Source organism: Cynocephalus volans, chromosome 16 (assembly GCF_027409185.1).
Source record: "Cynocephalus volans isolate mCynVol1 chromosome 16, mCynVol1.pri, whole genome shotgun sequence".
In the NCBI taxonomy this organism is placed as follows: domain Eukaryota; kingdom Metazoa; phylum Chordata; class Mammalia; order Dermoptera; family Cynocephalidae; genus Cynocephalus; species Cynocephalus volans.
Genome location: NC_084475.1, coordinates 7,259,141 through 7,267,351, shown reverse-complemented (window position 1 = coordinate 7,267,351; position 8,211 = coordinate 7,259,141).

The following is an 8,211-nucleotide window of genomic DNA, read 5'->3' as shown; positions in this document are numbered from 1 at the left end:
ATTTTTAATAGAATTGACATGCTAAATTCTAAAAGTCATCTGGAAGAGTACATACTTAAGAACAGTGAGGACATTTTTTAAAAAGTGTAATGAGGGGCCTCTTCCTACCATATATCAAAACATATTATACAACCACAGTAATTAAAGTGTGGCATTGGCTCACAAACAGAAAAATAGGTAAATGAAAGGGAATAGATCATCAGCTACTGACACTGACATGCGTGGAAGCATTTCATGTCATTGAGAATTGGTATTGGGACAAATGATTATTCATTTTTTTAACAAAAAGATCTTTTACATCACACCATTCAAAAATAAATTAACTTCCCCTTCCCAGTGACTGGCAAGGGCCAAGGCCTGAAGAAGTAGTAGCAAGCACAGTGGAGACCAAAAGGGCTTGGACTGGCACAGCTGGAGCCAAGCAGGCAGCAGCCACCAAGTTGGAGCTGAGGAGGCAGCCAGTGTGGCAGGGAGACTTGTTACATACAGGGGTATCTAGCGAATGAGCAAATATACTGAGGATGCTGAGAGCAGGTTCCTCTCTGTCAGAGAAGGGAGTTACAGACATGGAGAAGGTCAAAATGAACCTTGTGAGGTTGGCCTGGAGAAATCAGTATGCTTTATGCATCTAGTTCCTGTTTTCAATGCCTGTGTTGAGGTTATATACAATAATGCCCTTGTTTTTAGGAAATACACACTGGAATATTTCAAGTTAAGTGCTTCATGTCCCTAATTTCTCAAATGGATCAGAAAAATATATATATAGTATGTATACAGTATAAAAGGGTACTTCAAAAAGTTCATGGAAAGATTCATATTATCTTTTAATTCCATTTTCCCACAAAATTTTTGTAGTACTCTGTGGGGCAAATAGGATAATTCAGTCAGGCTCCCTCGGCTCATGTCTGGTTGGGGGGTCATGCAGCACATTTCCTTGAAAACAAGTTGTGTGTGGGTAGAGTTAGTGGGCAAGTGCACAAACGTAGCTTTTCAGTTTATTGCTATTGTGTGTTCTTGAGTTTGTGAAGTAGGCTGGCTGGCAGAGCTTGGGGTCTGAAAATAGATCATGTTTACTCTGCTGGCAGCTGCTCAGTGTCAGTTTCTCTTTGGACTTTGCCGGTAGCAGTTGTTTTGGAGTTTCTGAGTTTCTCTTTGTACTGCTTAGCACATTGTGTTGTGTGTGCTGAATAAAGACTGTTCCTACTTCAGCCAAGGCTCCAAGGACCTTTTTGCTGGTTACCTAGCTCATAGACCTGTGTGTGAAGGGTTTGTGAACGGGCTCAAGGCGTCTGTGAGCTTCAGACCCAGCACTAGCTCAACATACTCTCTTATCCGTAGAATGGAGGAGAGAAAGAAGCTAAAGCAAATGTAAGGAAATGAAAAAATTGGCGAGTCAAGGTAAAGAGTTTATGGGAGTTCACTGTGCTATTCTTGCAACGTTTCTATAAGTTTGAAATTATTTCAAAATAAAAAAATTGAAAAATAAATTCCAGATGTATGAATAATCTAAATACTTCTACTTCTTGGAAACTATCCCAAAAAATACTCTTATATGTACACAAAAATATTGTATATGTATAAGAATGCTCATTTCAACAATCTTGATCATGAAAAAATTTAGAAACATAGGAAATATACATCAAAAGAAAATGGTTAAATAAATTGTAGTATGCACATATCCATACCACAGAATGTTGGGCAGGCACTAAAAAGAATAAGGTAGATTTACACATACTGACATGGAAAGATCTCCAAGATATATTGTTAAATGGAAATGCAAGTGAACCAATAGACAGAGTATAATCCCATTTATGTTGTTTAAAAAGTTTTTAAAAAACTGCTATGGGTGAGTGTGTGTGTGTGTGTTCTTATAAATACATAGAAAAATGGTCTGAAAGAATACACACTAAACTATTAGCAATGGTTAAGTCTAGGGAGGGAGAATGGTATTATACTTTCCAAGTTTTTTACAGTGTCCTTGTAATATTTTATTACCGGGTGAAAAAAGCCTGAGTACAAAAAGACAGAAATATGTACAATACATTTGGAAAGATTTTCTCTCAAGCAGATTATACTATTTAATGTTGGAAATTATCTTTATTTATCTAGAGCATTTCTAATCCAAACTCCACATATAGAGAATTGACCTTCCAATGGACTGTGCCCAGGTACACTTTATCATTAATTTAATAGAGGATTAGGCAGCCTTCTGAGCCACTCCTTACTTGCTGGGCCACAGTCCAGAAGTGAATTCCCTTGCAGCTCTCCAAAAGGAGGTCAAACAAGTCCTCAGGGACTCTCAACAGAAAGTTGCCAAAGGCTAAATTTGGCATGGAAGACAAGCCAAGGACTGGGATAAACTGTGCCAGCACTTTTCAGTTATGCTTTCAAGACCTTGATTAGAATCGGCAGGGCTGGGTAGCTATTTCCAAGAGCACCTTAGCAGCCCGAATTGGAAAAACTTGTCCAAGCCAGAGTTTTGGGGTGAACCTGAAAATGTAAAATTCTTCCTCTACTTCCTTGACCCCTGCTATCTATTATTTAAAGGACATTTAAATTCCCCTTTCTTTCTCTCATTCAATGCAATTTATCCTAATGATAATTTCTGCCAGCCTGATCAAATCCTCAGTTTAGCCCTGTAGAGCTAGGGCTCGGTCTGGAGCTCACAGACCACTCAAGACCATTGTCCAGACTGGGTCACAAACCCTTCACACACATGTCTACAAGCTAGGTAACCAGAAGAAAGGTCCTTGGAGCCTTGGTTGAAGAAATAATTGTCTTTATTCAGCACACACACATCTCAGAGCTAGGCAGTCCAAAGAGAGACTCAGAAACTACTACTACCAGCAAAATCCAAAGAAAAACTGAGCAGCTACCAGCAAAGTAAACATGCTCAATTTTTAGATGTGAGCTCTCTGCCAGCCAGCCTCTGCTTCACAAATTCTGAAGAACACACAGAGCAACAAACTAAAAATATACATGGGTGTGCAAGGGCACTAACTCCACCCACACACAACTTGTTTACAAAGAATGTGCTGCACCACCCCCAACCAGACCTGAGGTGAGGGGGCCTGACCAAACTATTCTATTTTCCTCACAAGCCCTTTTGAAGACAGGAAGAGAAGACTGGTCATATTTTTCTTTTCTTTTCATTTCACCCCCACACCCCTGCCCCACCCTGCCTGCCACCTCTTTTTAGGTGTAACTGGCTAGTTTTTGTATTTAATTTGCTTTTTTTTTTTTTTTTTGGTCTTTTTTTCCACACTCAATATTTTATTGCATTGTAATTTACATACTATAAAATTTAAACTATATTATTTAGTGGTTTTAGTTTATTCACAGAGTTGTGCAACCACCACCACAATAGATTTTAGAATATTTTTATCACTCCAAAAAGAAACCGTTTACCCATTAGCAGTCACTCCCTATTTCTCCTCAATCCTCCCAGCCCTAGGCAACCACTAATCGACTTTCTGTCTCTATAGATTTGCCTATTCTGGACATTTAATATAAATGAAATCATTCAATATGTGTTCTTTTGTGTGTGGCTTCTTTCACTTAGTATAATGTTTTTGAGATTCATGCCTGTTGTAGCATGTCAGTACTCCACTCCTTTCTAGGGCTGAATAATTTTTCATTGTATGGCAATATCATATTTTATGTATCTATCAGCTGATGAAAATTTGAGTTGTTTCCACTTTGGGGCTATTATGAATAATACTGCTATAAATGTCTGCATACACGTTTTTGTGTGCACATACATTTTGTGTGGGCATACATTTCTCTTGGGTATTCCGATGGGATAAATGTATCCCCCAAAAGTTCATGTATTGGAAACTTGACCGCCATTGTAAGAGTGTTAAGAGAGTGGGAAATCCAATTATGGTATTTGGAAGGTGAGGCCTTTGAAAGGTTATTGTATCAGAAGACCATGCCTTAGTGAATGGATTGATCCATTCATGGAGTAATGGGCTGATGGTTTAATAGGTGTAATGGATGTGATTCTGATGCCTTTAAAAAGAGAGCAAGTGAAGAGATTAGCTCTCTATTGCTCAGCCCATTCTTGCCATGTAATACCTTCATTGCCACAGAACTCTGTACCAAGAAGAAAGCCCTCACCAGATGTGCCCCCTGGACTGTGGACTTCCCAGACTCCAAAACTGTAAGAAATAAAGTTCATTTCTTTATAAATTACTCAGTTTCAGGTATTTCTTTATAAACAACAGAAACAGACTAATACAGGCATATGCCTAGAATTGCTGGGTTATATGGTAACTCTGTGTTTAACTTTTTAAAGAATTGTCAGTCTCTTTTCTAAAGCAGTTGCACCATTTTACATTCCCACCAGCAATGTATTTCAGTTCCAATTTCTCCACACCCTCACCAACACCTGATGTTGTCTGTCTTTTTGATTACAGCTATCCTATTGGGTGTAATGGGGTATTTCATTGTGGTTGATTTGCATTTCCCTACATGACTGATGATGTTGAAGATGATTTCACGTGTTTATAGGCCATTTGTATTTTTTATTTTTTTGATATTATTGTAAATGAAACTGTTTTCTTTTGTTTTCAGATTGTTCATTGCTAACGTATAGAAATACAATTGTTTTTGTGTATTGATCTTGTATCTTCCAACCTTAGTGAACTCTTTTATTAGTGCAATAGTTGTTTTCGTTTTATTTTGGGGGCTGGTCATCTTGATGAAGATGAAAAAGGTTGCTCAGCTAAAACTGGCCCTCAGCTGCCCCTGCCTTACCAGATCCTTTCTTCCCTCCCAATTACCCACTTTCCATTACCTCCAGGAGTGAAGACCTAGCACATTCCCTTTGAAAGTTTGCCTGCCTCTGACATGCCTTCTGATTTGTAGTAAGTGTCTCTTTGGCTACTAACTCTGTATAACCAAAGTCCTAGCCACCACTTACTGCACAAACTGGTGATACTGAGTTTTCCAGGTGACAGAGACTGCAATAAATTCCTCATCTGCTAAATCTGATCTTATGTACCTGTTTGTTTACTGCAAGTTCTACCAATAAAACCTAGGTTTTGTGTATCTTGGTGTTGGTATCACTGAACCAATGTGATTTTTATCATTATTGTCAACAAGTACGGTCTTAGTCCATCTGGGTTGCTATTACAAAATACTATAAACTGGATGGCTTATAAACAACAGAAATTTATTTCTTATAATTCCGGAGGCTGGGAAGTCCAAGATAAAGATGCCAGCATTTTCTATGACTGATGACACCCCACTTTCTGGTTCATGTCTTTCTGTGCCCTCACATGGTGGAGGGGCCAGGATTTCTCTGGAGTCATTTCTAAGGACACTAATTCCATTCATGAGTCCCCACCCTCATGACCTAATCACTTCTCAAAGCCCCCAGCTCTTAATAACATCACCTTGGGGGTTAGGATTTCAATATATAAATTTGGGGGGGGGGACACAAACATTCAGACTATTGCAAGAAGGGAAGATCCCAAATTGGATTATACTATTTTAGAGCATGAGATAACCACAGATGAAAATACTACATATTGACAGAAGAAAGTAACTAGTAATAATCTGATAATGAAGCATCAAGCTACCCTCCACTAAGCCAAAGGTGAGTATTGTAGTAATTGCTACTTCAAAAATAGTATTTTAAATTACTTACCAAAGTGTGATGCAGCAATCAAAAAGACTAAGGGAATGCATTATATGAAACAATCTTCAAGATACACTATTTTGTGAAAAAGCAAATTATAGAAGTCTATGTTGTATTAGTTTTCTATTGGTATTATATCAAATTAGTACAAACTTAGTAGCTTAAAACAACATAAATTTATCATCTTATAATTCTGTAGGCCAGAATCCAGTATAGGTATCACTGGGCTAATAAAATTAAGTATCAGTCGCAATGTCTTCCTTTCAGGAAGCTTCCTTGTTCATTCAGATTTTGGCATGATTCAGTTCCATGTGGTTGTAGGATGAGTTCTCCATTTCCTTTCAGGCTTTCAGCTGAGATGGGAGGAGGGGGCCTGCTTTAGTTCCTAGAGACCTCTCTCTAGTCCTTGCATATTGCCCCCTATATTTCAAAACCAGCAGTCAGGCATCAAATCCTTTCACACTGCCTTCTCTGACCTGTCTTCTGTCGTCACAGCTGGAAAAGGTTCTCCGCTTTTAAGGATTCATGTGATTAGACTGGGCACAGCCAGATAATCCGGGCACAGGAAGTGGGGAGAATGCAGAGTGGCTGTTAATGGGTGTATCAGTCTGTTTCTGTTGCGTAAACAGAATATCTGAAACTGGGTAATTAATAGATGTTACAGGCACCACTCAGCTCCTGGCTGAGGCTCCCCAAAATTGGTACCAAACTCACAGGTCCGGCTGCCTGCCCCCAGACAAAAGCAAACTAATCAAAAGTTAAATGTTGGTGAAAATGGAAGTCAGCTTTTATTCAGGAATACTAGTGACCCAAGGAGAAATGTTAGGCTAACCCATCTCCTCTGGTAAGCCTGAAGGACAATGGCCAGACTAAAGCCATCTCAAAGACTCAGCTTTACTGAGGGGTTTTTAAAGAGGACAATGAGGGAATGGAACGTGGAACGTGGGAAGTGAAAAGTGGGAGAGAAGGAGACAAGCTATGAGGGGTCTGCGTCTGAGTCAGGTACAAGGTCTTGCCAAGGCCTCGTCTGGTTTCTGTTCTCATCTTTGCTGTGATCTCAGGGTCTGGGTAGTATGTGCAAGTCTACAGCTTCAGGCTGGCTGGAAAACAACTTTACATTCATGTAAATGATGTCATCTTGTCCCATAACCAAGGTTCAAAATATCAAATAACCATGGGAAAAGAGGGAAGTCAGAGAAATGCCTGCTAAGAAAAAATACCTGTCTTTTTAAAATCTGCTTACATCCCATGTGGTTTTAGGTCCCAACATGGCTTCAGTCCTGCTCACTCCATTACGGAGAAATGAAATTTATTTCTCACAGTTTTGAAGGCTGGGACGTCCAAAGTCCAGAGAACACATCTGGTGAGGGCCTTGTTGGTGGTGACTCTACAGTTACACAGGGTGTCACATGGCAGAAATGGCTGAACAAGAGAAAGCAAACCTGTTCACTCACTCTTCTTATAAAGCCATCAGCACCCATCCATTACTCCATGAATGGATCAATGCATTCACAAAGGTACAATCCTCACAATCCAATCACCTCTTAAAGGCCCCGCCTTTCAATTACCATAATAGGCTTTCCCACCCTCTTAACACAGTCATAGAGAGGATTAAGCTTCTAATACATGAAACTTTGGAGGACACATTCAACCCACAGCAATGGGTAAGGGTTTTCTTTTTTGGTGACTAAAACATTCTGGAATTAGGTAGTGGTGATGGTTATATAACTGTGAATGTTATACTAAAATGGTGGATTTTATGGTATGTGAATTATATCTCAATTTTTAAAAAGGATAAAAACCATTTTAACAAGTGTAAGTTGATCCATTTGAGTTCAAATCTGATGAATCATTTCATTTAAGTTCACCTATTTTTTATTGACTTTGCTAAATGCTGACATACACAGATGAAAATGCTTTTTTCTCTGCCTTTCAAGAGCCCAAAGTCTAAAAGGGGAGACAATCACATGACCAATTCATTTTAATTGAACCTTGTCAGAACTAAGATAGAGGTATGCTTTGGGATCATGAGGACCCTACTAGGAAAGCTGGGCTTCATTCCAGAGGCAGTAAGGAACCAGTGAAGGTTTTTAAACTAGGGATTGGCATGATCGGTTTTGTGTTTTATACATATCATCCTGGCAGCTGTGTAGAAGACTGATGTGCAGGCAGCCTGGCTAGAATGAGAGAGATCAGTTAGGAAACAATTGCAGTAGTTTGGGTGAGCTATGATGGAAGATTGAATGAAAAGTGGTGGTTGTAAGAATGCAGAAGAGGAGTTCAGATTCAATACATGTTTAATAGGTAAAACTCTGTAGGACTGGGTGTGATGAGGAGTGAGAGAGAGGGAGAAGTCTGGGATGACTCATAGATTTCTGACTTGGGTCATTGCACGCATGGCAGTGCCGTTAACTGAGATAAGAAATATAGGAAGAAGTTTGCAGACTGACATAATGGGTTCCATTGTGGACAATACTTAAGTATAAGGTTCCTGGAAAATACAGAAGAGGATGTGTCCAGCAAGCAATGTGACTTTGGTCAAACTACTTAATCTCTCTCTGCTGTAG